The sequence below is a fragment of the Tamandua tetradactyla genome, chromosome 5, assembly GCF_023851605.1.
Source record: "Tamandua tetradactyla isolate mTamTet1 chromosome 5, mTamTet1.pri, whole genome shotgun sequence".
NCBI classification, from domain to species: Eukaryota; Metazoa; Chordata; class Mammalia; order Pilosa; family Myrmecophagidae; genus Tamandua; species Tamandua tetradactyla.
This window is the reverse complement of record NC_135331.1, coordinates 50,603,259-50,626,483: the sequence shown is the minus strand read 5'-3', so window position 1 is coordinate 50,626,483 and position 23,225 is coordinate 50,603,259. Positions and strand designations below refer to the sequence as shown.

General features: G+C 40.0%; 1 protein-coding gene across 1 annotated transcript in view; it reads left to right on the top strand.

The window, feature by feature from the left end:
- The first annotated feature begins 3,682 nt into the window (after positions 1 to 3,682).
- PLCH1 (phospholipase C eta 1) overlaps positions 3,683 to 23,225 on the top strand; it is a 277,595-nt gene continuing 258,052 nt past the window's right edge. The window contains exon 1 of the mRNA XM_077160837.1: positions 3,683 to 3,931. The gene's annotated coding sequence lies outside the window, so the exon portion shown is untranslated. The remainder of the gene's footprint in view (positions 3,932 to 23,225) is intronic.

Genomic DNA, 23,225 nt, shown 5'->3' with positions numbered 1-23,225 from the left:
TATATCCCTTACCCCTCCCTTTCATTGATCACTAGCATTTCAAACTAAATTTACTCTAACATTTGTTCCCCCTCTTATTTATTTATTTTTAATACATACGTTTTACTCATCTGTTGATAAGGTAGATAAAAGGAACATCAGACACAAGGTTTTCACAATCACACTGCAAAAGCTATATCATTATACAATCATCTTCAAGAAACATGGCTACTGGAACACAGCTCTACATTTTCAGGCAGTTCCCTCTAGCTTCTCCGTTACATCTTTTTTTTTTTTTTTTTTACATGGGCAGGCACCGAGAATTGAACCGGGCTTCCAGCATGGCAGGCAAGAACTCTGCCTGCTGAGCCACTGTGGCTTGCCCTCTCCATTACATTTGACTAACAAGGTGATATCTATTTAATGTGTAAGAATAACCTCCAGGATAATCTCTTGACTCTGTTTGGAATCTCTCAGCCACTGACACTTTATTTTGTCTCATTTCTCTCTTTCCCCTTTTAGTTGAGAAGGTTTTCTCAATCCCTTAATGCTGAGTTCCGGCTCATTCTAGGATTTCTGTCCCACATTGCCAGGAAGGTCCACACCCCTGGGAGTCATGTCCCACGTACACATGGGGAGGGTGGTGAGTTTGCTTGTTGTGTTGGCTACAGAGAGAGGCCACATGTGAGCAACAGAAGAGGTTCTCTTGGGGGTGACTCTTAGGCCTAATTTTAAGTAGGCTTGACCTCTCCTTTGTGGGGTTAAGTTTCATATGAACAAACCCCAAGACTGGGGGCTCAGCCTATTGCTTTGGTTGTCCCCGCTGCTTGTGAGACAATCAAGAATTCTCCACTTGGGGAATAAACCTGAGCATCTTGAAATATGGCTATTTTTGCAACCGGAGGCACCATTTTTTTGTACTGTTCAAAAAATCCACTTCTAACACACAGATTCCTAATGCTGTTTCCAGAGAAACCCCCTACAATACACAGCACAGCGGGCCTACCGCAAGGCACATCAATCATCTTACCATGTATCAGGACCTCTTACAGAATTTTCTGTGATCCTGATGTCAGCACACATCCTGTATCAAGGCAGAGGTGATATGTAGAAATCTGGCAGCTATTTAGGAGGGAGGCCAGGCAGTGATGTGCCAGTATAATTAATGGGAGTCATCCCTCAGGAAAGGAGGAGAGTGGGGGTTGGGAAGGATGTCTTTCACCAGTCAATGGCATTTAAGAAAAATGGATGCTTTCACAGCCCCTTTACTGCTGGGAAGGGGTTAAGTCAAAGGGCCGCTGTAAAGAGCTTTCGATAACTCACTGTAGAGGTGGAGGTCTCTCTGCTGGAAAAGTGGTGAATCCTTCCTAAAAAATTATTGCTAATGTGACTAAGACTTCAGCCAGAGAGGATACCATTTTATTACAGGATGTTATCTGCCCAAAGAAGTGTTACCCTAGATTCTATTTTCTCTAGTTTTCTAACCAGTGGAAGGAGTATTATTCATTTTGGTGCTCTATTGACTCTTCAGTAACCAAGGAAGAGTTTGTGTAACCCAGAGAGGCTGTTTACTACCCACTGTCTTAATCCCTTTGTTATTATTCCCTCTGATTGTCACAAGCAGGGAAGAAAAATTCTGCCTTTCTTCCCAAAAGTAGCAATGTTCATCAGTGATTTTTTCCTAAATAATGGGGTTAAAAAAAAAAAAAGACTTGGAGGAAAAAGAGCTACATTAAAAGATGATATATCCTATATATTCTAAACATTTAAGAACATGCCAACTTCAGAATAGTTACCTCTCAGGGGTGGGGGAGGGGGAGAGAGTCTGGAGATGGAGTTTTTAGAAGTTTTGCTCTAAATATTGAATAATTAAAAATTTTAAAGTTCACAAAATTATGGAAACAGATCACAACAATCAAAATACAGAAGGCCTAGCAAACAAGTGCTCTTGTTATGAACTTTGTGTCTGAGCTTATTTCAACTTGTGCATCTGTGTTTTTTCCAGATACGAGAAAGAGAAACATACAAGGTAGTGCACAGATAACACTGTGGTTGAGTGAGGGGTTATCTTAGTGTATATATATATAAACATATATATATATATTATATATTTTGGCCTTACTATTCATCATGTAGATAACCAACAAAACAAATCTCCCCAAAGCACATGTCTACAAAGCAAAAAATAAGTTTGGGGGCAGAAGGGTTATCTGCTTAATTTCTTATAAATTAGGAATCCGTGTGTGGGCATGTAAAGAAAGAAAATTTGGGGAGGTTTCTTTAAACTGTGCCAAAGCAATTATATATTTTTTCTCAGACTGATTTCCTCCTAGTATCCTGGAAGGAAGAAACTTAAGTGTGTATTCTGGTGGGGTTTTTTTTTTTCTTCTTTTTTTTCCTGACAGTCCAGGATTGCTTTCAGGATAAAGTTTCTCCTTGCCCATGGTGCTTTGCTGTGACATTGTAATTGCCTCTGCTGAATTGAATAATACAAATGGGTTGTTTCTATGGTATCGGCTAAGTGGGATGAAAAGGTGAAACCCTAGATCTCGCGCTGAGAGGTCACGGTGCTACCAGCCCCCACACTGACTGTCAAAGCAGACGCGCAGCCAGGCTCCGCTTTCCAAGAAACAGGCGCTTATTTGTAACTTCTTAAGCAAATCCACGCAGGAAAAAGAAAATGACTTTGGTTTCTGTTGTCACTAAGCCTAGAAAAAAAATCCCCTGCCAACCCCATGCTGCCAGCTTTTCTGGTTCCTTCTGTTGGAGGAAAATTTTAAACTGAAGGTGTGTGAGGACCGGCGTCTCGGAAGCCTTCCCAGCCCGGCTTTGAACTAACAATAGGGCAGGTTGAATGAAGGCTGGTAAATGCAAATCCTGGAATACCGCAGCCGGGATTACAAGCGGCTGTTTTACCCAGGCGTTGTTAGCATTCCCGCATCCGCCTCGGGCTGGCCAGGCATTTCTCTGCGCTCAGATTCCATTATTTCATCCGCCTTGGAGCGTCCGTAGGCAGGCTTTCCTCTGCCACGGCGCATTGCAGGTTGGCTGTTCGAATCCTCCAGCCACTAAACCAATCTGATTGAATAACTGCCTTGTTCATGCTTGAAAGCAGCATTTGGAAAAAGACTGCGAGAGAAATAAAATCAGACGATTTACACCCTTCTTCCTTACTCTTAGGGACGTTTTCCTCAAAGCACAGCTTCTTGAAAAGTATTGATATTAGATAATTTCTTTTCTTAAAATAGTCAAAAAACGGGAAGAGAAGATAAAGTGGGGCGGTTCGGAATTTTCTTTTCTATGTAGTTTGACACTTTGTACGTTGGCTTAAGTTGCACGCAGTTCCCATTTCCTGCGCCCTTCACCTCCAACTTGGTTCGCCCAACTCCTTTGTCATTCACCAATGAGGTTCTCGGGACCACGGTCCCAAACTGAGTATCAAGGGTGGAGGGTGACACTGGCTTTGGGACCTTCTGAAACTTGCGAGGGAAAAATAAAAGACTTCATTCTTAGTGGTCCTGGCTATTCCCTGCCGAGACGCCCCACTGAGAGCGGCGCAGGCCAAGAGGTCCAGGACTGGTCCCAGGTCCTCCCACCCCTCCCGCCGGGGCGTGGAGGCGGCGGGCGCTCCAGTCCACTCTGCCCAGCTCCAGTTCCTGATTTCCCCAGGAGCAGCGGCGCTGGGAGGGAGGGGGCTCCAGTGTGAGAGTGAGATTTGAATGAGAAAGCAGGTTGTGGCGGGCGGCGCCCCACTCTTCGCTGCCAGTCTCGGGCTTGCTACTGGCCGGTGGGGACAAGCACCCTTCTGGGGGGTGCTTCCCTGCGCCTCGAAAGGTGGTTTAGAGTTAGGGGTCACGGGACCCAATAACTCATCACCCCAGCACTTTGGAGACTACTCCTGTGCCAAGGACTTCGCGAGTCCTTCATCTGCCGAACATTCAAACCTGAGGAGGTCAGTTCTTTGGGGGTGGGAGTAGGCGTGGGGGTTGGGAGGGAAGGAGGACGCGAAGGAAAGGGGGTTGGCAGGAAAAAGACCGCCGGTACACCTGGTGACCAGGTAAGGCAAGTGAGCAGGTGGCTCGAGTTTCTCTTTCGGCGGTCGGGACCGGGACATGCTCTGTTGAGAACACTGTGAGTGTTGGGGTGTGGAGGGAGGGGGGTTCCCCCAGTCCCCCGTGCATGGAACTGGACCATAGGTACTTTTGGGCGTGTGTGTCCATGTCAGAAATGAATTCTTGGGTCTCTTGGTATGGTGGGTGGGTGGGGAGGTCATCCCTTGGCGGGCAAAGAAAACGTCCCTGCAGGATGCTTCGTCTCTACGCGGGGTCCCGGGACCCTTCTCTGACCGCCCGCCCCTTGCAGCCGGACAGGTTCGCGTTTCCCAGAACCCGGAGCGCGGTGCCCGTTACTTGTGGTGAGTCTCACGGTTTTCTTTTTGGTTGACCCCTCTCAAGACCCTATCGGAGATGACTGGTTGTGCTCAGTGAGAGGAGGATTTACTCCATTGCATTTTCCTGGGATAAACGAGGGGCACCCAAGCAGCGCGGCGGTGGAAGGAAGCCCGGGCCCACGGCGGCGAGTTGTGCGCCTGCGCGGGGGTTCCCATGGCTACGGCGTCGGGGGTCCGGGACGCCCTGAGGTCTTACGGCGTCCGTTCTCCTTTCCAGGACTTTCTGTTTGTTATTTGTAAATTAGAATCAATCTTTGAACTCATTTTGACGTTAGAAGTTCAGCTTTAAAGCCGTGTGTTCTAAATTGGAAAAGAAAAAAACTTTTTTGTGTTTTTTTTTGCCCCCAGCGTTTACCATTTTGATCATAGAGGGAAGAAAATGGTGAGAAATTGCTTATTGGAGCAGTAACTGAGATTCTTCCTACCTCTCCTTCTATCTCAAAAAGTGGAGAAAAAGAAAACGTTTACTTCCTGGTCAGAAGTGTTTTTTAAAAAAATTCAATCAGGTGATTGCTCTAGACCGTTAGAGGAAAGCCCTGAGCTTCCTTTCCCCCAGGTGGAGGGCGGGGCGTGCACAATCCGGCAGCACCTGTGGCCTCCTTTATGGCCGGTTTATGGCGACTAGATGCGCTCCAAAACGGACCAGGGTGGCCTAGAGTAAAATCTCAATTAAAAGAAACAAAGGCTTTCCCAGAAGATGTGATTGTTTTTCCATTTGCCCCTGCGTTTTAGTCACTTCTGGGATTAATCTTCAGCCGGGAACGTTTCAAGAAGTCTTAACACAAACCAGCCAGTTTTCTTAAGCCTTTTGTTGAGACTCATTTTCATTTTCTTAAAATAATCGCTTTTGACAGCCCCTTCCCCCTTTTAAATCCTGTTTGTTTACACACAGGCTAGCATTTGCCAAGGGTACACTTCTTAAGGGTGTGTCAAAGGGACTGTAGCTTCTTGGTGCTCATTTTTCTTAGACTGCATCAATAATTGGCAGAATGATTGATACCTAGTTTTTAATTAAATAAACATTGGCTAAAATGAATGCAACTGCTATTAGTTCCTTCTTGGAATAAAGTGTGGCGTAAAATACCTTGGATGAAGTAATATATGGATATGTCGTGCTGTGTCCTATTTTTAAAATTTTTTGCTTTCAAGAATTGCAAGTGTTTTAGAAGTCTTAAGACAATTTCCTTCCACTCTCAGCAAACGAAATCAACATCATAATATTACTTTTCAAATGATTAACAAAGGTGCTAAAGTTCTCTCTCCAGTCTCCTACATTGAGCTACCTAGCTCAGACGTTATTTCTTTTTTCCATAATTAAAAAAAAAAAAACTACTCTCTTAATTTTTAGGTTCAGATACTTTGTGACCCTCTTTGGTCGTTTGCAACTGGCTCTATTTCCCTAATTCTCAGTGACATGTGTTTCTGCAGGTTCCAGGAGATAAACTGCAGTTTTAGCAGATCATGGGATAATGAGATTGAGAATGCTTGGGGGAAGACTGGGGAGAGGCAGTGGGAATGAGACAAAGGGAGGGAGGGTTGATGGGCAGAGCAGAGATTTATAGCTGCACAGGATTCATAATAAAAGCTGTTAAAGTCATTGCTTATGTTTGAGGCCTTTTCCCACGTTATCAACATCAATCAAATTTATTTTTTTAAAAAGAATCTTCTAGATATTTATAGGGATAGAATTCTAAAAGTAGAATGTGAAGTTGTTTTGTCTTAGAGCGGCATAGCATAATGCACCTTGAAAAATCTATAAAATGTCTCCTACTTAATTTATTCATTTAGTGGACAAATATTTTGCTGAGAACCTGATTATATACAGGAGAAGATATAAACGTCTAGATTCCTGTCCTCAATGGAGTAGTAGTGAATTCTGAAATAATTCTAATGCTATTTCAGGTTTTCAAGCTAAAGCTGCAACCATTGGTACTTTAAAGGAGAACTCTTAATTTGGTGCTGAGCTTCTAGATTCAGAAACCAATCTTTTAATTTTGATTAAAAAAAGAAAGTGAATATTGTCTGAGCAATTTAGGTATGAGAAATTTATATATAAGGTAAGAAGTATTGTGTGCACCCCTTTACTTACATTTTTGTAATAAAGGCACCTGCCCCAAAACTTTGCAGTCTTGGCAAATGCGACACTGAGTTTGGAAGCACATAGAAACTCTGTAATTCTTAGATGAAGATAAGGTGAGTGAGTCAGTAGCCCTTTGTTCTGGCTCCATGTTTCATGACATAATGAATCTCCTGCAGCTCCCTTCTAAGAATAGTGCTTGAAGGATCACGACTATTATTTCCCGGAGCAAAAAATGGGATGCAAAATTATGATGAAAGAATACAGAGAGTACAATAGGGTCTTTAAACATTTTTACCTTTGATCTGGGTGGAGGAAATAATTTCCAGGCATTTATAGTGAGTTTAGAGTTTATTGAAATCCATTACAACCATAATACACCTCTGGCATAATATTGACCAAAGTTGACAAATATTTCTGGGACACAGAAGGATACAGAAAAGGTCCTTCCTTTCCTTCACCACCTCATGAATCTAACAGGAATTATAAGCTCAGAGAAACTTAGTAAAGGGCACCCCCCCCCCATTTGGTATTGCTCTTTGTCTAGAAAAATCAGACTCAGCTGTGAACTGTGGACCAAGTGGTGCAGAACTCATTACTTTGAACAATGCCTCTTCAGCCTGGGAAGCAGGTTTTATCTTCTGACGAGTAGGGGCTTATTCCAGGCTGGCTTTGGTCACAAGGAAAATCATTTAGACACAGCTCAGTGGACACTCAGTCACATCTCTTTGACACCCGTGACCATTTTTGTTTAAGTAGAAATCCAGTATTGCTGTGGTAGAGTGTGCCAAATCAGAATTGCGTTTTAAGAGGCTGGTGAAGAAGTTTACACAGCTTTGTGTTATTATCATCAAGGTCTCTCTCTTCTGAGCTTCAAAGTGGAAGAAGGCAGTGCAGATACAGAAGGGACAACCAAGAGAACTTTTATAGCGAAGTTAAAACGTTCTCCTCAGCTTTGCGATTTGGATTCTAAATTAAATGCCTGTGCCTTATTGAGACCATAAAATGATAGGGCGGAAAAGGACAGAATAATACCATATTTATTATATAAACAAGGAAGCCAGGAACAAGATTGCTAAATGATTTTCTTAAAGTCCCATAGCTATTAAATGGCAGAAATGGAATGAGAATGCAGAGCTCCTGATTTCTAACTGTCATGCTGCCTCCAGATAATCTGGGGAGGATGGACAGGTAGAAAGTTCCTGCTCCAGACCTATAATTTGCAACCATACAAAATTGTTCTATTTCTAGGTCAAAAATGGTTAAATATCAGCAGTTGCATATGATTTAACCTACTATTGTTTGGTGGACTGACAGCAGGCACCTTCTAGCTATATGTTTTGTTGTAAGCATGTGTGTATATCGTGACAACATATATGGCGGGCATTTGCATATGCAAAGGAGCCCTTTGTAGTTAGTGTTTAGTATTTTTGTTTAGTGTTTAGTATATTTAGTTTAGTGTTTAGTATTTTTGAGGAATTTTGGCGTGATTAGGATTTAATACAAGGGGGAGCAGTTTTTCCTGGTTGTTGTCCAGTAGTAAATATCTTAAGGTGTTCTGGAAGAAAAGGAGGAAATGAACGTTAATATACTCTACCGAGTGAACTGGCGTTCACATTACTATATGTCGTCTCTTTAAAATTCACAACAATCTTGAGACATAGGTTTATTATCCCATGCTACTGATGAGGCTCAGAGAATTTCCTTTCTTGCTCAAATCTAAGTCACTATGGAACAGAGTTGAAATTTGAACTCAGGTCTGTCTGTCTCCAAGGTCTTTCTGTTGCATCAAGTTGCACTCAGGAAAATGAAACTAAATTTGTGAAAAATAGAGAGTTGTTTTAGTTTCCGGCTCACCATTTCATGAAAAGTGCAGACACCTTAAAGAGTCTCTGATCACCTTTTTGGTGAGTGGGCATGTTTTGTTCCCAGTTGGGAGTTCAGGAGGTTATAAATGGATGTCTGGTTCCAGAAAAACATTCAAGTCTTTGTTTGTAAACTGTGTTGGCTATTTGTTTAGAAGTGAGTGGTGTTTAGGTTCTGTTTTGCAGTGGCTTTTCCACATCAAAGTGACCCATTTATCACTTCTGGCTTGTGGTCAAATTGCGGTGGGTCTAGGAGGATCCCTCATGATTTTAATGTGTGTTTTCTGGCATCCCAAGACTTAGATATTAGTTTTATCTTATATAAATTTTGCCCACTTATTTTGATTGAAAGAGTATTGAGAGATTTACTGTTGGAATGGACCAGATGTGCTTTCCTGTAATGTTTTCTATTTGGGAATTAGAATCACTGTGAACCGTTGCTGAAAATGTCTAAAGTTATGTTGGAAGCTGGAGTTTTGGCACTCCTGCTTTGGAGTTTGACATTCCTGCTGTAGTGCTGTGAAATTAAAATTAGACCATCCTAAGATGGTTTCCGATTTTTGGTATTTTTGAGCTGGCTTACCCATGAAGAAACGGAGGGTCAGGAGGTGATATGGCATGGCAGTGCTCACACAACTAATTGGCCGAGTTTTGACTGGAACCTGTGAGTTACTTGGTCTCGTGTTTTAATAACCTACTGCACCTTAACAGCGCACCTCTCTCTTAGCCTTCTTTCTTCTCTAGGACTCTGAGTTTGTCTTATAATTCAGCCTGGGCTTCAGACACAGGAGGCTGGAAGGCTCTCTAGGTTTCTCTCTTCAGTTGTTTCTGTGGCTTATCCTGCACAGTGTCTGTTCTCTGGCTGCTTCATCCAAATTTAGCGAGGGACTTAGGAACCTGTATTGGCACTTAGGTTCCCATAAGTTACCTGGTCAATTGCCGCAGGAAGGCAGAAAGTTCTAGTTTAGAGCTAGCATTTGTGAGTTACTGATTAACTGATCGAAGGCACTTATGGTTTTGCTTTCATCTGCCTTCATTTCCTTGTTGCTAGTCAACAAGAACATCTGAATTGAGGCTCCCTCTTCCCTCTTCCCTCTTCCCTCCCTCCTTCTCCAATTAAAGTTACCTAGGACCTCAGAACTGTCTCCCTGGACTGCTAATGGAACCTAAACAAAACTACCTCTGGTGGGGACTTTGGAGACCTTTGTAGTTTTCTCAGGGATCAGTACCCTGGACCAGAAGTTAAGTGAGTTGATTTGCTGTGTAATCTTATGCAATTTAGTTCTCTTAAACCTCCTACTTCTTTTTGCCAAACAACTCTTTATTAACTTTGAGTGATATGGGAGGTATTGAAAAGGATTTATTTTTTTAAAAAGAGATTTCCTTATAGAAAATTGTAATGTGTTCGTACAAGAGGTTAAGATTCTGCAAAGATCATTTGTTTTTTCATTTCAATTTAAGGACTGCATCCCATGAAACCATTTGCATATTAAAAAAAAGAGGGAGAGTTGAAAAAAATATTTTTGGTTGTATACATATAGAATATCTCTGGAAGCATATACAAGAAACTAATGTTGGTTGCTGGGGAAAAGAGGCCAGAAGTCTATTCACTGTATACTCTTTTGTGCCTTTTGAAGCTTGAACCCTTTATCTTAATAAATAAAATTAAAGTTCGTTTTTTAAAAAAGAAAACTTGGGTTCCAAAAGTAAAGGAATAAATAAGTAATTGCCTCCTATTTTCTAATTGTTAGAAAGAGGAAAGTGAGAAGCAATTTTAAGGAATGGAAGAACAGTTCTCTTTCTTACTATCTTAAGTCTCACCAAAGTTCACATTTAGTAATTTTTGAAAAGTTTATTCTATTTGTACATGAATCTTCAGCTACTTTGCTGAATTTGCTTATTAGCTCAGGTAACTTTGTCATAGATTTTTCAGGGATTTCCAAGTATAGGATCATGTCACCTGCAAAAAAATCAAAGTTTTACTTCTTTCGTTCCTATTTGGGTACCTTTAATTTCTTTTTCCTGTCTAATTGCACCAGCTAGGACTTCTAGTGCAATGTTGAGTAATAGTGGTGGCAGTGGGCTTCCTTTTCTTGTTCCCAGAGGGAAAACTTTCAATATCTCACCGTTAAGTATGATTCTGGCCATGGTTTTTCGTACATAGCCTTTATGATATTGAGGAAGTTTTCTTTGATTCTTACCTTTCGAAATGTTTTTATCAGAAAAGGATGCTGAACTTTGTCAAGTGCTTTTTCATCATCAGTTGATATGATCACATGATTTTTCCCTTTCAGTTTGTTAATGTGTTGCATTACGTTAATTGATTTTCTTCTTTTGGATCGTTCTTGCATTCTTGGTATAACCTCCACTTGATTGTGATGCATGATTCTTTTAATGTGCCCTTGGCTTTGATTTGCTAGTATTTTGTTGAAAATTTTTGTATCTGTGTTCATTAGGGAGATTGGTCTGTAGATTTCCTTTCTTGTAGCTCCTTTATCCAGTTTTGGTATGAGAGTGATGTTAGCTTCAAAAAATGAGTCATGTTGTGTTCCTTTTTCCTCAGTTTTTTGGAAGAGTTTGAACAGGATTGGTGTTAGTTTTTTTTTTTGGAATATTTGATAAAATTCTCCTGTGAAGCCATCTGGTCCTGGGCTTTTGTTTGTAGGAAGATTCTTTTTTTTTTTTATTAATTAAAAAAAAATTAACTAACACAACATTTAGAAATCATTCCATGTAGGAAGATTCTTGATGACTGAATCTCTTTTCTTGTAGTTGGTTTGTTGAGATCTTTTATTTCTTCCTGAGTCAGTATAGGTAGTTTGTGTGTTTCTAGGTCTCGTCTAGGTGTCTCGTTTATTGGCATATAGTTGTTCATAGTATTCTCATATGATTTCTTTTATTTCTTCAAAGTCTGTGGTAATGCACCTTTCTCATTTCTGATTTTTTAATTTGCATGCCCTCTTTTTTTTTCTTTGTTAGCCTAGCTAGGGGTCCATCAATTTTATTGATTTTCTCAATTTGGCTTTGTTAATTCTTTCTATTGTTTTTTTGTTTTCCAATACATTTATTTCTGCTTCAATCTTTGTTATTTCTCTTTGTTCTGGGATTAGTTTGCTGTTCTTTCTCTAAATTCTCCAGATGAACAACTAAGTCCTCAATTTTTGCTCATTTTTCTTTTTTTAATATAGGCATTTAGAGCAATAAATTTCCTTCTCAGGCCACATAAGCCCTGAAATCCAGAGTAGTCAGCCTTTCTAAGAACATCAACTAGTTCCATCCCCCTATCCCATAGTATTAACGCCCCTTTCCAACATGAAAAGTTTAGGGTGAGCATAGCCCAAATAACTCTAAATATTGGAAAAAAGGTCAAAGGAGAAGGAGGAATTATAACGAAGAAGATATGATTTAACAAATGAGTATGACTGCTGAATTATTATACTGACATTTCTTTTAGTCTCCAGCGTCTTGGAGTAGCTAGAAGGAAAACCTAAATTGTGAAACTGTAACCCATACCAAACTCTGAAATCTGTTCTATAACTACTTGTTAAAATATGCTTTGAAATTTATTGTCCTTTTGTATATATATTATATTTATTTATTTTTCAATCTACTAAATTTATTTTAACATTTGTTTTCCCCATTATTTATTTATTTTTAATCCATATGTTTTACTCATCTGTCCATGCCATAGATAAAAGGAAAATCATACACAAGATTTTCACAATCACACAGTCACACTGTGAAAGCTATATCATTATCCAATCATCTTCAAGGAACATGGCTACTGGAACACAGCTCTACATTTTCAGGCACTTCCCTCCAGCCTCTCCAATATGCCTTAACTAACAAGGTGATATCTATATAATGTGTAAGAATAACCTCTCAACTCTGTTTGAAATCTCTCAGCCATTGATATTTTATTTTTATTTATTTATTTTTGGATGATAAAAAATATATACTTTTTTTTTTGTTGGCAACAAATTTCTCCATGTCAGTTACATTGAAGAAAACATTTTTCCCCATTTGTTTTGTCTGAGTTACCCAAAGTAATACAACTCAGGCCTCGTGTACATTGTTTTTAGTCCATATTTTTTTTCAATCTAATAACTTTATTTTAACATTTGTTCCCCCGTTATTTATGTATTTAAAAATTTAAAAACTTTTATTAATAAAACCAATCAACATACAATATGAACATTCTTTTTATCATATAGTTGTATATTCATCATCATGATCATTTCTTAGAACATTTGCATCAATTCAGAAAAAGAAGTAAAAAGACAACAGAAAAAAATTCATGCATGCCATACCTCTTACCCCTCCCTTTCATTGATCATTAGCATTTCAATCTACTAAATTTATTTTAACATTTGTTCCCCTATTATTTATTTTTATGCTGTGTGTTTTACTCGTCTGTCCATAAGGTAGATAAAAGGAGCATCAGACACAAGGTTTTCACAATCATAGTCACGTTGTGAAAGCTATATCCTTATACAATCATCTTCAAGAAACATGGCTACTGGGACACAGCTCTACATTTTCAGGCAGTTCCCTCCAGCCTCTCCACTACATCTTGACTAACAAGGTGATTTCTATTTAATGCATAAGAATAACCTCCAGGATAACCTCTTGACTCTGTTTGGAATTTCGCAGCCATTGACACTTCATTTTGTCTCATTTAGCTGTTCCCCCTTTTGGTCAAGAAGGCTTTCTCAATCCCCTGATGCTGAGTCCCAGCTCATTCTAGGATTTGTGTCCCACATTGCCAGGAAGGTTCACACTCCTGGGAGTCACGTCCATGTAGAGAGGGGGAGGGCAGTGAGTTTGCTTGTTGTGTTGGCTGGAGAGAGAGTCCACATCTGAGCAGCAAAAGAGGTTCTCTTGGGAGTGACTCTTAGGCCTAATTTTAAGCAGACTTGACCTATCCTTTGTGGAGATAAGTTTCATATGAACAAACCCCAAGACTGGGGACTGAGCCTATTGCTTTAGTTGTCCCCACTACTTGTGAGAATATCATGAATTCTCCACTTGGGGAAGTTGAATTTTCCCCCTTTCTCACCATTCACCCAAGGGGACTTTGCAAATACTTTTTTTACTCACTGTTCAAATCACTCTCAGCTCTACATTTTCAGGCACTTCCCTGTAGCCTCTCCAATATACCTTAACTAAAAAGGTGATATCTATTTAATGCGTAGGAATAACCTCCAGGAAAACCTCTTGACTCTGTTTGGAATTTTGCAGCCATTGATACTTTTTCTTGTCTCATTTCTCTCTTCCCCCTTTTGGTCAAGAAGATTTTCTCAATCCCTTGGTGCTGAGTCCCAACCTCATTCTAGGATTTCTGTCCCACATTGCCAGGAAGGTCCATACCCCTGGTAGTCATGTCCCACGTAGAGAGGGGGAGGTCAGTGAGTTTGGCTTGTCGTGTTGACTGAGAGAGAAAGGCCACATCTGAGCAACAAAACAGGTTCTCTTGGGAGTGACTCTGAGACCTAGTTTCATTCCTGCTTTCTTTTGGTTACGACTTGCATAGGCCATCTTTTTCCATCCTTTCACTTTCAATCTGTTTGCATCTTTGCATCTAAAATACGTCTTTTGTAAGCAGCATATGGATGATTCATATTTTAAAATATATTCTGCCAGCCTGTATCTGTTAATTGGTGAGTCTAGTCTACTAATGTTCAAAGTTATTGCTGTAAAAGCAGTTTTTGAATCTACCATCTTATCCTTTAGATTTTATTTGTCAGATCTATATGTTCTTTTCCCCCTCTCTCTTTTTATGCTTTGAAGTACTCTTACTGGTATTTTTCAATTATTTGAATGCCTCCAGACCTCCCTCTCCTGTCATTGTTCTTTTTTTTCAATGGATAGAACTTGCTTTAGTATTTCTTGTTGGGCAGGTCTCTTGTTGATTAGTTCTCTTAATCTTTGTTTGTCTTTGAAGATTTTAATCTCTCCCTCAACCTTAAAGGACAACATGGCTGGATAAAGAATTCTTGGCTGAAAACCTTTCTCATTCAGAATCTTAAATGTATCTGCCTTCTTATGGTACCTGTTGAGTAAATCAAACTCAGTCTTATGTGATTTTCCTTATATGTAGTAGATCACATTTCTTGTGCAACTTTCAGGATTTTCTGCTTCTCTTCAACATTTGCCATTCTGACTGATATGGTGTCTTGGAGCAAGTCTGTTTTATTTTATTTTATTTGGGGTTTGTTGGGCCTGTTTGATTTGCATATTTTGTCTTTTATAGAAGTTGGGAAGTTTTCTTCTATTAACTCATCAACTAACCTTACAACCCCTTTGCTCTTCTCTTCTCTTTCTGGAACACCATTGATTCTTCTATTTGTGTGCCTTTTGTAGTCCATCTTTTCCCTGGATCCAGGTCCATTTTTTCCATCTTGCTATTTATTAAACTTTTGCTCAAGTTTAATTGTACTATCTTCTGGTTCAGTTATTCTTCTGCTTCTTCAAATCTGCTGTTGTTTGTGTCTAGTATATTTTTAATTTGGTCTACTTTATGTTCTCTTCTAGTATTCCTCTTGATATTCTTTATTTCTTTATAAATATTCTTGAATAATTGTTCCATGTTTTGTGTGGAACTCTCCTGAGTTTTGATTTAGTCATTTAGCTGGGCCATTTCTACCTGGATCATCACGTTTTGTGATTTTCTGGTGTGCCCCACATATTTGGTTATCTTAATAAGGTTGATGTATGAGTTGGTTTCCATCGCTTGTCTGAAATTTTGATTTGCTTGAGTTTGTGTTGAATGTCCCCTTTTGCACTTGGTTTGCCAGTAAATCCCTGCCATGTAGGGATCTTATGCAGGTGATGCAGTTCTACTTGGGGGGTCTACTAAAAGATTGTCAGGAAGGATTCATGGGTAGTTCAGTGGCAGAATGCCCATCTGTCCTGAGGGAGACCTGGGTTCAACTCCTAGCTCATGTGCCCCCCCCAAAAAAAAAAAATAGAAAAAACTTGAGGGTCAGCTAAAAACTTAAGCAGAAAGGTTGCATAGGTGGTTCAATGGCAGAACACCCATCTGTCATGTGGAGACCGGGGTATGATTCCTGGTCCTTGCACCACACACACCCCCTTGGCCCAGCCTCTCCATCTGTGCATGCCTGAGATCCTCAAGCCTCTGGGGGTAAAGAAGAGTGGGATCGGACCTGTGATCCTCCCTTGCCGGTCATCCATCAGGTCAGCTCACTCCACATCCCTTCTCCTCCCTGAAGGGTACTCCCAATCTCTGCCAAACCAGGTGCTCACAGAGAACCTCAGGAGTTGGGAGCAGGTACTGTGCACCAACCTAATGGTCCCCACGTACAGGGGACGCAAATCCACCACACTTTGGGCTCCTCATGGAAACTCCCAGCCATGGGGCTACAAGGGGAGGCTTCCCAAGCCAGCTGTCCAGTGCGCAGGAGCATGCCACTTCTTTGGGAACCCTGCCCCCCACCGTGTGTTGCCCGCCCCCAGTGGACTCATGGTTGAGGACACTCACCCTCTTTCTCTGTCCCAGTCTTTCCACTTCGACTGATGTCCCACTTATTTATTTATTTTAACACTGTTTTTGTTGTTTCACCTAGTGAAGTCAGCCCACCCTACATGCCATCTTCCTGGAAGTAAAAATAGTGTTCTTTATAAAAATTGTTATGGTAACATAAAATATAACATATTATAACACATAACATATGTGCTGGTTTGAAGCTATGATGTACCCCAGAAAAGCCATGTACTTTAATCCTCATTCAGTATTGCGGGGTGGGACCTTTTTGATTATTTCCATGGAGATGTGACCCACCCAATTGTGGATGGTAACTTTTGATTAGATGGTTTCCATGGAGATGTGTCTCCACTCATTCAAGGTGAGGTTACTTACTGGAGCTTTTTAATTTTTAAAAAATACAAGAAGCAAACACAAACATTCTTGACATATGACCATTCCGTTCTACATACATAATCAGTGATTCACAATATCATCACATGGTTGTATATTCATCATCATGATCATTTCTTAGAACATTTGCATCAATTCAGAAAAAGAAAGAAAAAGAAAACAGAAAAAAATTCATTCATACCATACCCCTTACCCCTCCCTTTCATTGATCCCAAGCATTTCAATCTACTAAATTTATTTTAACATTTGTTCCCCCTATTATTTATTTATTTATTTAATTTTATTTTTATTTTTAGGCTTTTTTTTATTAATTAAAAAAAAAGAAATTAACACAACATTTAGAAATCATTCCATTCTACATATGCAATCAGTAATTCTTAATATCATCACATAGATGTATGATCATCATTTCTTAGTACATTTGCATCGATTTAGGAAAAGAACTAGCAAAACAACAGAAAAAGATATAGAACGTTAATATAGAGAAAAAAATAAAAATAATAATAATAATAAAAATTAAAAAAATATGAAAAAAGGAAAAATAAAACAAAAAACACAAACAAACAAACAAACAAACAAAAACTATTGCTCAGATGCAGCTTCATTCAGTGTTTTAACATAATTACATTACAATTAGGTATTATTGTGCTGTCCATTTTTGAGTTTTTGTATCTAGTCCTGTTGCACAGTCTGTATCCCTTCAGCTCCAATTACCCAATATCTTACCCTGTTTCTAACTCCTGCTGGTCTCTGTTACCAATGACATATTCCAAATTTATTCTCGAATGTAGGTTCACATCAGTGGGACCATACAGTATTTGTCCTTTAGTTTTTAGCTAGACTCACTCAGCATAATGTTCTCTAGGTCCATCCATGTTATTACATGCTTCATAAGTTTATTCTGTCTTAAAGCTGCATAATATTCCATCGTATGTATATACCACAGTTTGTTTAGCCATTCGTCTGTTGATGGACATTTTGGCTGTTTCCATCTCTTTGCAATTGTAAATAATGCTGCTATAAACATTGGTGTGCAAATGTCCGTTTGTGTCTTTGCCCTTAAGTCCTTTGAGTAGATACCTAGCAATGGTATTGCTGGGCCATATGGTAATTCTATATTCAGTTTTTTGAGGAACCGCCAAACTGCCTTCCACAGTGGTTGCACCATTTAACATTCCCACCAACAGTGGATAAGTGTGCTTTCTCCGCATCCTCTCCAGCACTTGTCATTTTCTGTTTTGTTGATAATGGCCATTCTGGTGGGTGTGAGATGATATCTCATTGTGGTTTTGATTTGCATTTCTCTAATGGCCAGGGACATTGAGCATCTCTTCATGTGCCTTTTGGCCATTTGTATTTCCTCTTCTGAGAGGTGTCTGTTCAAGTCTTTTTCCCATTTTGTAATTGGATTGGCTGTCTTTTTGTTGTTGAGTTGAACAATCTCTTTATAAATTCTGGATACTAGACCTTTATCTGATACATCATTTCCAAATATTGTCTCCCATTGTGTAGGCTGTCTTTCTACTTTCTTGATGAAGTTCTTTGATGCACAAAAGTGTTTAATTTTGAGGAGCTCCCATTTATTTATTTCTTTCTTCAGTGCTCTTGCTTTAGGTTTAAGGTCCATAAAACCACCTCCAATTGTAAGTTTCATAAGATATCTCCCAACATTTTCCTCTAACTGTTTTATGGTCTTAGAGCTAATGTTTAGATCTTTGATCCATTTTGAGTTAACTTTTGTATAGGGTGTGAGATACGGGTCCTCTTTCATTCTTTTGCATATGGATATCCAGTTCTCTAGGCACCATTTATTGAAGAGACTGTTCTGTCCCAGGTGAGTTGGCTTGACTGCCTTATGAAAGATCAAATGTCCATAGATGAGAGGGTCTATATCTGAGCACTCTATTTGATTCCATTGGTCGATATATCTATCTTTATGCCAATACCATGCTGTTTTGACCACTGTGGCTTCATAATATGCTTTAAAGTCCGGCAGCGTGAGACCTCCAGCTTCGTTTTTTTTCCTCAAGATACTTTTAGCAATTCGGGGCACCCTGCCCTTCCAGATAAATTTGCTTATTGGTTTTTCTATTTCTGAAAAATAAGTTGTAGGGATTTTGATTGGTATTGCATTGAATCTGTAAATCAATTTAGGTAGGATTGACATCTTAACTATATTTAGTCTTCCAATCCATGAACACGGTATGCCCTTCCATCTATTTAGGTCTTCTGTGATTTCTTTTAACAGTTCTTTGTAGTTTTCTTTGTATAGGTTTTTTGTCTTCTCTTTAGTTAAATTTATTCCTAGGTATTTTATTCTTTTAGTTGCAATTGTAAATGGAATTCGTTTCTTGATTTCCCCCTCAGCTTGTTCATTGCTCGTGTATAGAAATGCTACAGATTTTTGAATGTTGATTGTGTAACCTGCTACTTTGCTGTACTCATTTATTAGCTCTAGTAGTTTTGTTGTGGATTTTTCTGGGTTTTCGACGTATAGTATCATATCGTCTGCAAACAGTGATAGTTTTACTTCTTCCTTTCCAATTTTGATGCCTTGTATTTCTTTTTCTTGTCTAATTGCTCTGGCTAGAACCTCCAACATGATGTTGAATAATAGTGCTGATAATGGACATCCTTGTCTTGTTCCTGATCTTAGGGGGAAAGTTTTCAATTTTCCCCATTGAGGATGATATTAGCTGTGGGTTTTTCATATATTCCCTCTATGATTTTAAGGAAGTTCCCTTGTATTCCTATCTTTTGAGTGTTTTCAACAAGAAAGGATGTTGAATCTTGTCAAATGCCTTCTCTGCATCAATTGAGATGATCATGTGATTTTTCTGCTTTGATTTGTTGATATGGTGTATTACATTAATTGATTTTCTTATGTTGAACCATCCTTGCATACCTGGGATGAATCCTACTTGGTCATGATGTAAATTCTTTTAATGTGTTGTTGCATTCGATTTGCTAGAATTTTATTGAGGATTTTTGCATCTATATTCATTAGAGAGATTGGTCTGTAGTTTTCTTTTTTTGTAATATCTTTGCCTGGTTTTGGTATGAGGATGATGTTGGCTTCATAGAATGAATTTGGTAGCTTTACATCCACTTCAATTTTTTTGAAGAGTTTGAGGAGAGTTGGTACTAATTCTTTCTGGAATGTTTGGTAGAATTCAGATGTGAAGCCGTCTGGTCCTGGACTTTTCTTTTTCAGAAGCTTTTGAATGACTGATTCAATTTCTTTACTTGTGATTGGTTTGTTGAGGTCATCTATTTCTTCTTGAGTCAAAGTTGGTTGTTCATGCCTTTCCAGGAACCCGTCCATTTCATCTAAATTGTTGTATTTATTAGCGTAAAGTTGTTCATAGTATCCTGTTATTACCTCCTTTATTTCTGTGAGGTCAGTGGTTATGTCTCCTCTTCCATTTCTGATCTTATTTATTTGATCCTCTCTCTTCTTTTTGTCAGTCTTGCTAAGGGCCCATCAATCTTATTGATTTTCTCATAGAACCAACTTCTGGTCTTATTGATTTTCTCTATTGTTTTCATGTTTTCAATTTCATTTATTTCTGCTCTAATCTTTGTTATTTCTTTCCTTTTGCTTGCTTTGGGATTAGTTTGCTGTTCTTTCTCCAGTTCTTCCAAGTGGACAGTTAATTCCTGAATTTTTGCCTTTTCTTCTTTTCTGATATAGGCATTTAGGGCAATAAATTTCCCTCTTAGCACTGCCTTTGCTGCGTCCCATAGGTTTTGATATGTTGTGTTTTCGTTTTTATTCGCCTCGAGATATTTACTAATTTCTCTTGCAATTTCTTCCTTGACCCACTCGTTGTTTAAGAGTGTGTTGTTGAGCCTCCACGTATTTGTGCATTTTCTGGCACTCCGCCTATTATTGATTTCCAACTTCATTCCTTTATGATCTGAGAAAGTGTTGTGTATGATTTCAATCTTTTTAAATTTGTTAAGACTTGCTTTGTGACCCAGCATATGGTCTATCTTTGAGAATGATCCATGAGCTCTTGAGAAAAAGGTGTATCCTGCTGTTGTGGGATGTAATGTCCTATAAATGTCTGTTAAGTCTAGCTCATTTATAGTAATATTCAGATTCTCTATTTCTTTATTGATCCTCTGTCTAGATGTTCTGTCCATTGATGAGAGTGGAGAATTGAAGTCTCCAACTATTATGGTATATGTGTCTATTTCTCTTTTCAGTGTTTGCAGTGTATTCCTCACGTATTTTGGGGCATTCTGGTTCGGTGTGTAAATCTTTATGATTATTATGTCTTCTTGTTTAATTGTTCCTTTTATTAGTAGATAATGTCCTTCTTTGTCTCTTTTAACTATTTTACATTTGAAGTCTAATTTGTTGGATATTAGTATAGCTACTCCTGCTCTTTTCTGGTTGTTATTTGCATGAAATATCTTTTCCCAACCTTTCACTTTCAACCTACGTTTATCTTTGGGTCTAAGATGTGTTTCCTGTAGACAGCATATAGAAGGATCCTGTTTTTTAATCCATTCTGCCAGTCTATGTCTTTTGATTGGGGAATTCAGTCCATTAACATTTAGTGTTATTACTGTTTGGATAATATTTTCCTCTACCATTTTGCCTTTTGTATTATATATATCATATCTGATTTTCCTTCTTTCTGCACTCTTCTCCATACCTCTCTCTTCTGTCCTTTTGTATCTGACTCTAGTGCTCCCTTTAGTATTTCTTGCAGAGCTGGTCTTTTGGTCACAAATTCTCTCAGTGACTTTTTGTCTGAGAATGTTTTAATTTCTCCCTCATTTTTGAAGGACAATTTTGCTGGATATAGAAGTCTTGGTTGGCAGTTTTTCTCTTTTAGTAATTTAAATATATCATTCCACTGTCTTCTAGCTTCCATGGTTTCTGCTGAGAAATCTACACATAGTCTTATTGGGTTTCCCTTGTATGTGATGGATTGTTTTTCTCTTGCTGCTTTCAAGATCCTCTCTTTCTTTTTGACCTCTGACATTCTAACTAGTAAGTGTCTTGGAGAACACCTATTTGGGTCTATTCTTTTTGGGGTGCGCTGCACGTCTTGGATCTGTAATTTTAGGTCTTTCATAAGAGTTGGGAAATTTTCAGTGATAATTTCTTCCATTAGTTTTTCTCCTCCTTTTCCCTTCTCTTCTCCTTCTGGGACACCCACAACACGTATATTTGTGTGGTTCACATTGTCCTTGAGTTCCCTGATCCTCTGCTCAAATTTTTCCATTCTTTTCTGGATAGTTTCTGTTTCTTTTTGGAATTCAGATGTTCCATCCTCCAAATCACTAATTCTAGCTTCTGTCTCTTTAAATCTATCATTGTAGGTATCCATTGTTTTTTCCATCTTTTCTACTTTGTCCTTCACTTCCATAAGTTCTGTGATTTGTTTTTTCACATTTTCTATTTCTTCTTTTTGTTCAGCCCATGTCTTCTTCCTGTCCTTCCTCAATTTATTGATTTGGTTTTTGAAGAGGTTTTTCATTTCTGTTCGTATATTCAGCATTAGTTGTTTCAGCTCCTGTATCTCATTTGAACTATTGGTTTGTTCCTTTGACTGGGCCATATCTTCAATTTTCCGAGTGTGATCCGTTATTTTCTGCTGGCGTCTGGGCATTTAATCAGATTTCCCTGGGTGTGGGACCCAGCAGGTTGAAAGATTTTTCTGTGAAATCTCTGGGCTCTGTTTTTCTTATCCTGCCCAGTAGGTGGCGCTCGTGGCGCTCATCTGTCTGCGGGTCCCACAGTAACAGATGCTGTGCGTCCTTTAACTTTGGAAAACTCTCGCTGTGGGGGAGTGTTGCCAGCCGAAGCGGCTTGGGGGAGTGCCGATCCGGGTCTCCCAGCTGGCCCGGGAATCCATGCGTGGGGGGGGGCCGCCGGCCGCCGCGGCTTGGAGGAGTGCCGATCCAAATCTCCTAGCCGGCCCGGGAATCCACGCGTGGGGAGGGTCGCCGGCCTCCGCGGCTTGGGTGAGTGCCGGTCCAAATCTCCCAGCCCGCCCGGGACGCCAAGTGTGGTGGGGGGGCCCCGGCCGCCACGGCTTTGGGGAGTGCCTATCCAACGTTCCCAGCCGGACCGGGAAGCCACGTGTGTGGAAGGGACCCCGGTCGCCGGTCTCCGCGGCTTGGGGGACCTCCGATCCAATTCTCCCAGCCGGTCCGGGGGGCCGCGCGTGGGGGAGTGCCACCCGCCGCAGCTTGAAGAGACCGCCTGTCCAATTCTCCCAGCCGGCCCGGGAAGGAGGGAGGGAGTGACTCCGGCCGCCAGCCGTCCCGGCCCGGGGAAGCGCGTGCCCCTCGGTGATCTCAGTGCTGCGGATTCTCCTTGCCGGTTCAGTTGTTCCAGAATGGGGTGCACTGTCTTTTTGGTCTGTGTTGTGGCTCCGGGAGCTGTTCTGTACCATTTCTATTTCTTTAGTAGCTGTTCTGGAGGAGGAACTAAGACCCGTGCGTCTTACTAAGCCGCCATCTTCTCCGGAAAACCCTGTATCAACTTTTGATTACAGGGAGCTTTGACTGGAATCCTTTAAAAGAGAAGACATTTTGGAGAGAGTCCCTTTTTAGAGCCATGACAGAGTCCACAGGAGAGACCAGAATGGCAGCTACGCTGCCGCCCCGCCACCACCGCCGCCTCCCGACCGTCTTGCCCACCAGATCTTCGGAACCTATTATTTATTTTTATTCTGTATGTTTTACTCGTCTGTCTGTAAGGTAGATAAAAGGAGCATCAGACACAGGGTTTTCACAATCACGCAGTCACATTGCGAAAGCTATATCCTTATACAATCATCTTCAGGCAACATGGTTACTGGAACACAGCTCTACATTTTCAGGCAGTTCCCTCCAGAAACTTAACTAAACAGGTGATATCTGTAATGGCTAAGAATAACCTCCTGGATAAACTCTCAACTCTGTTTGGAATCTCTCAGCCATTGACAC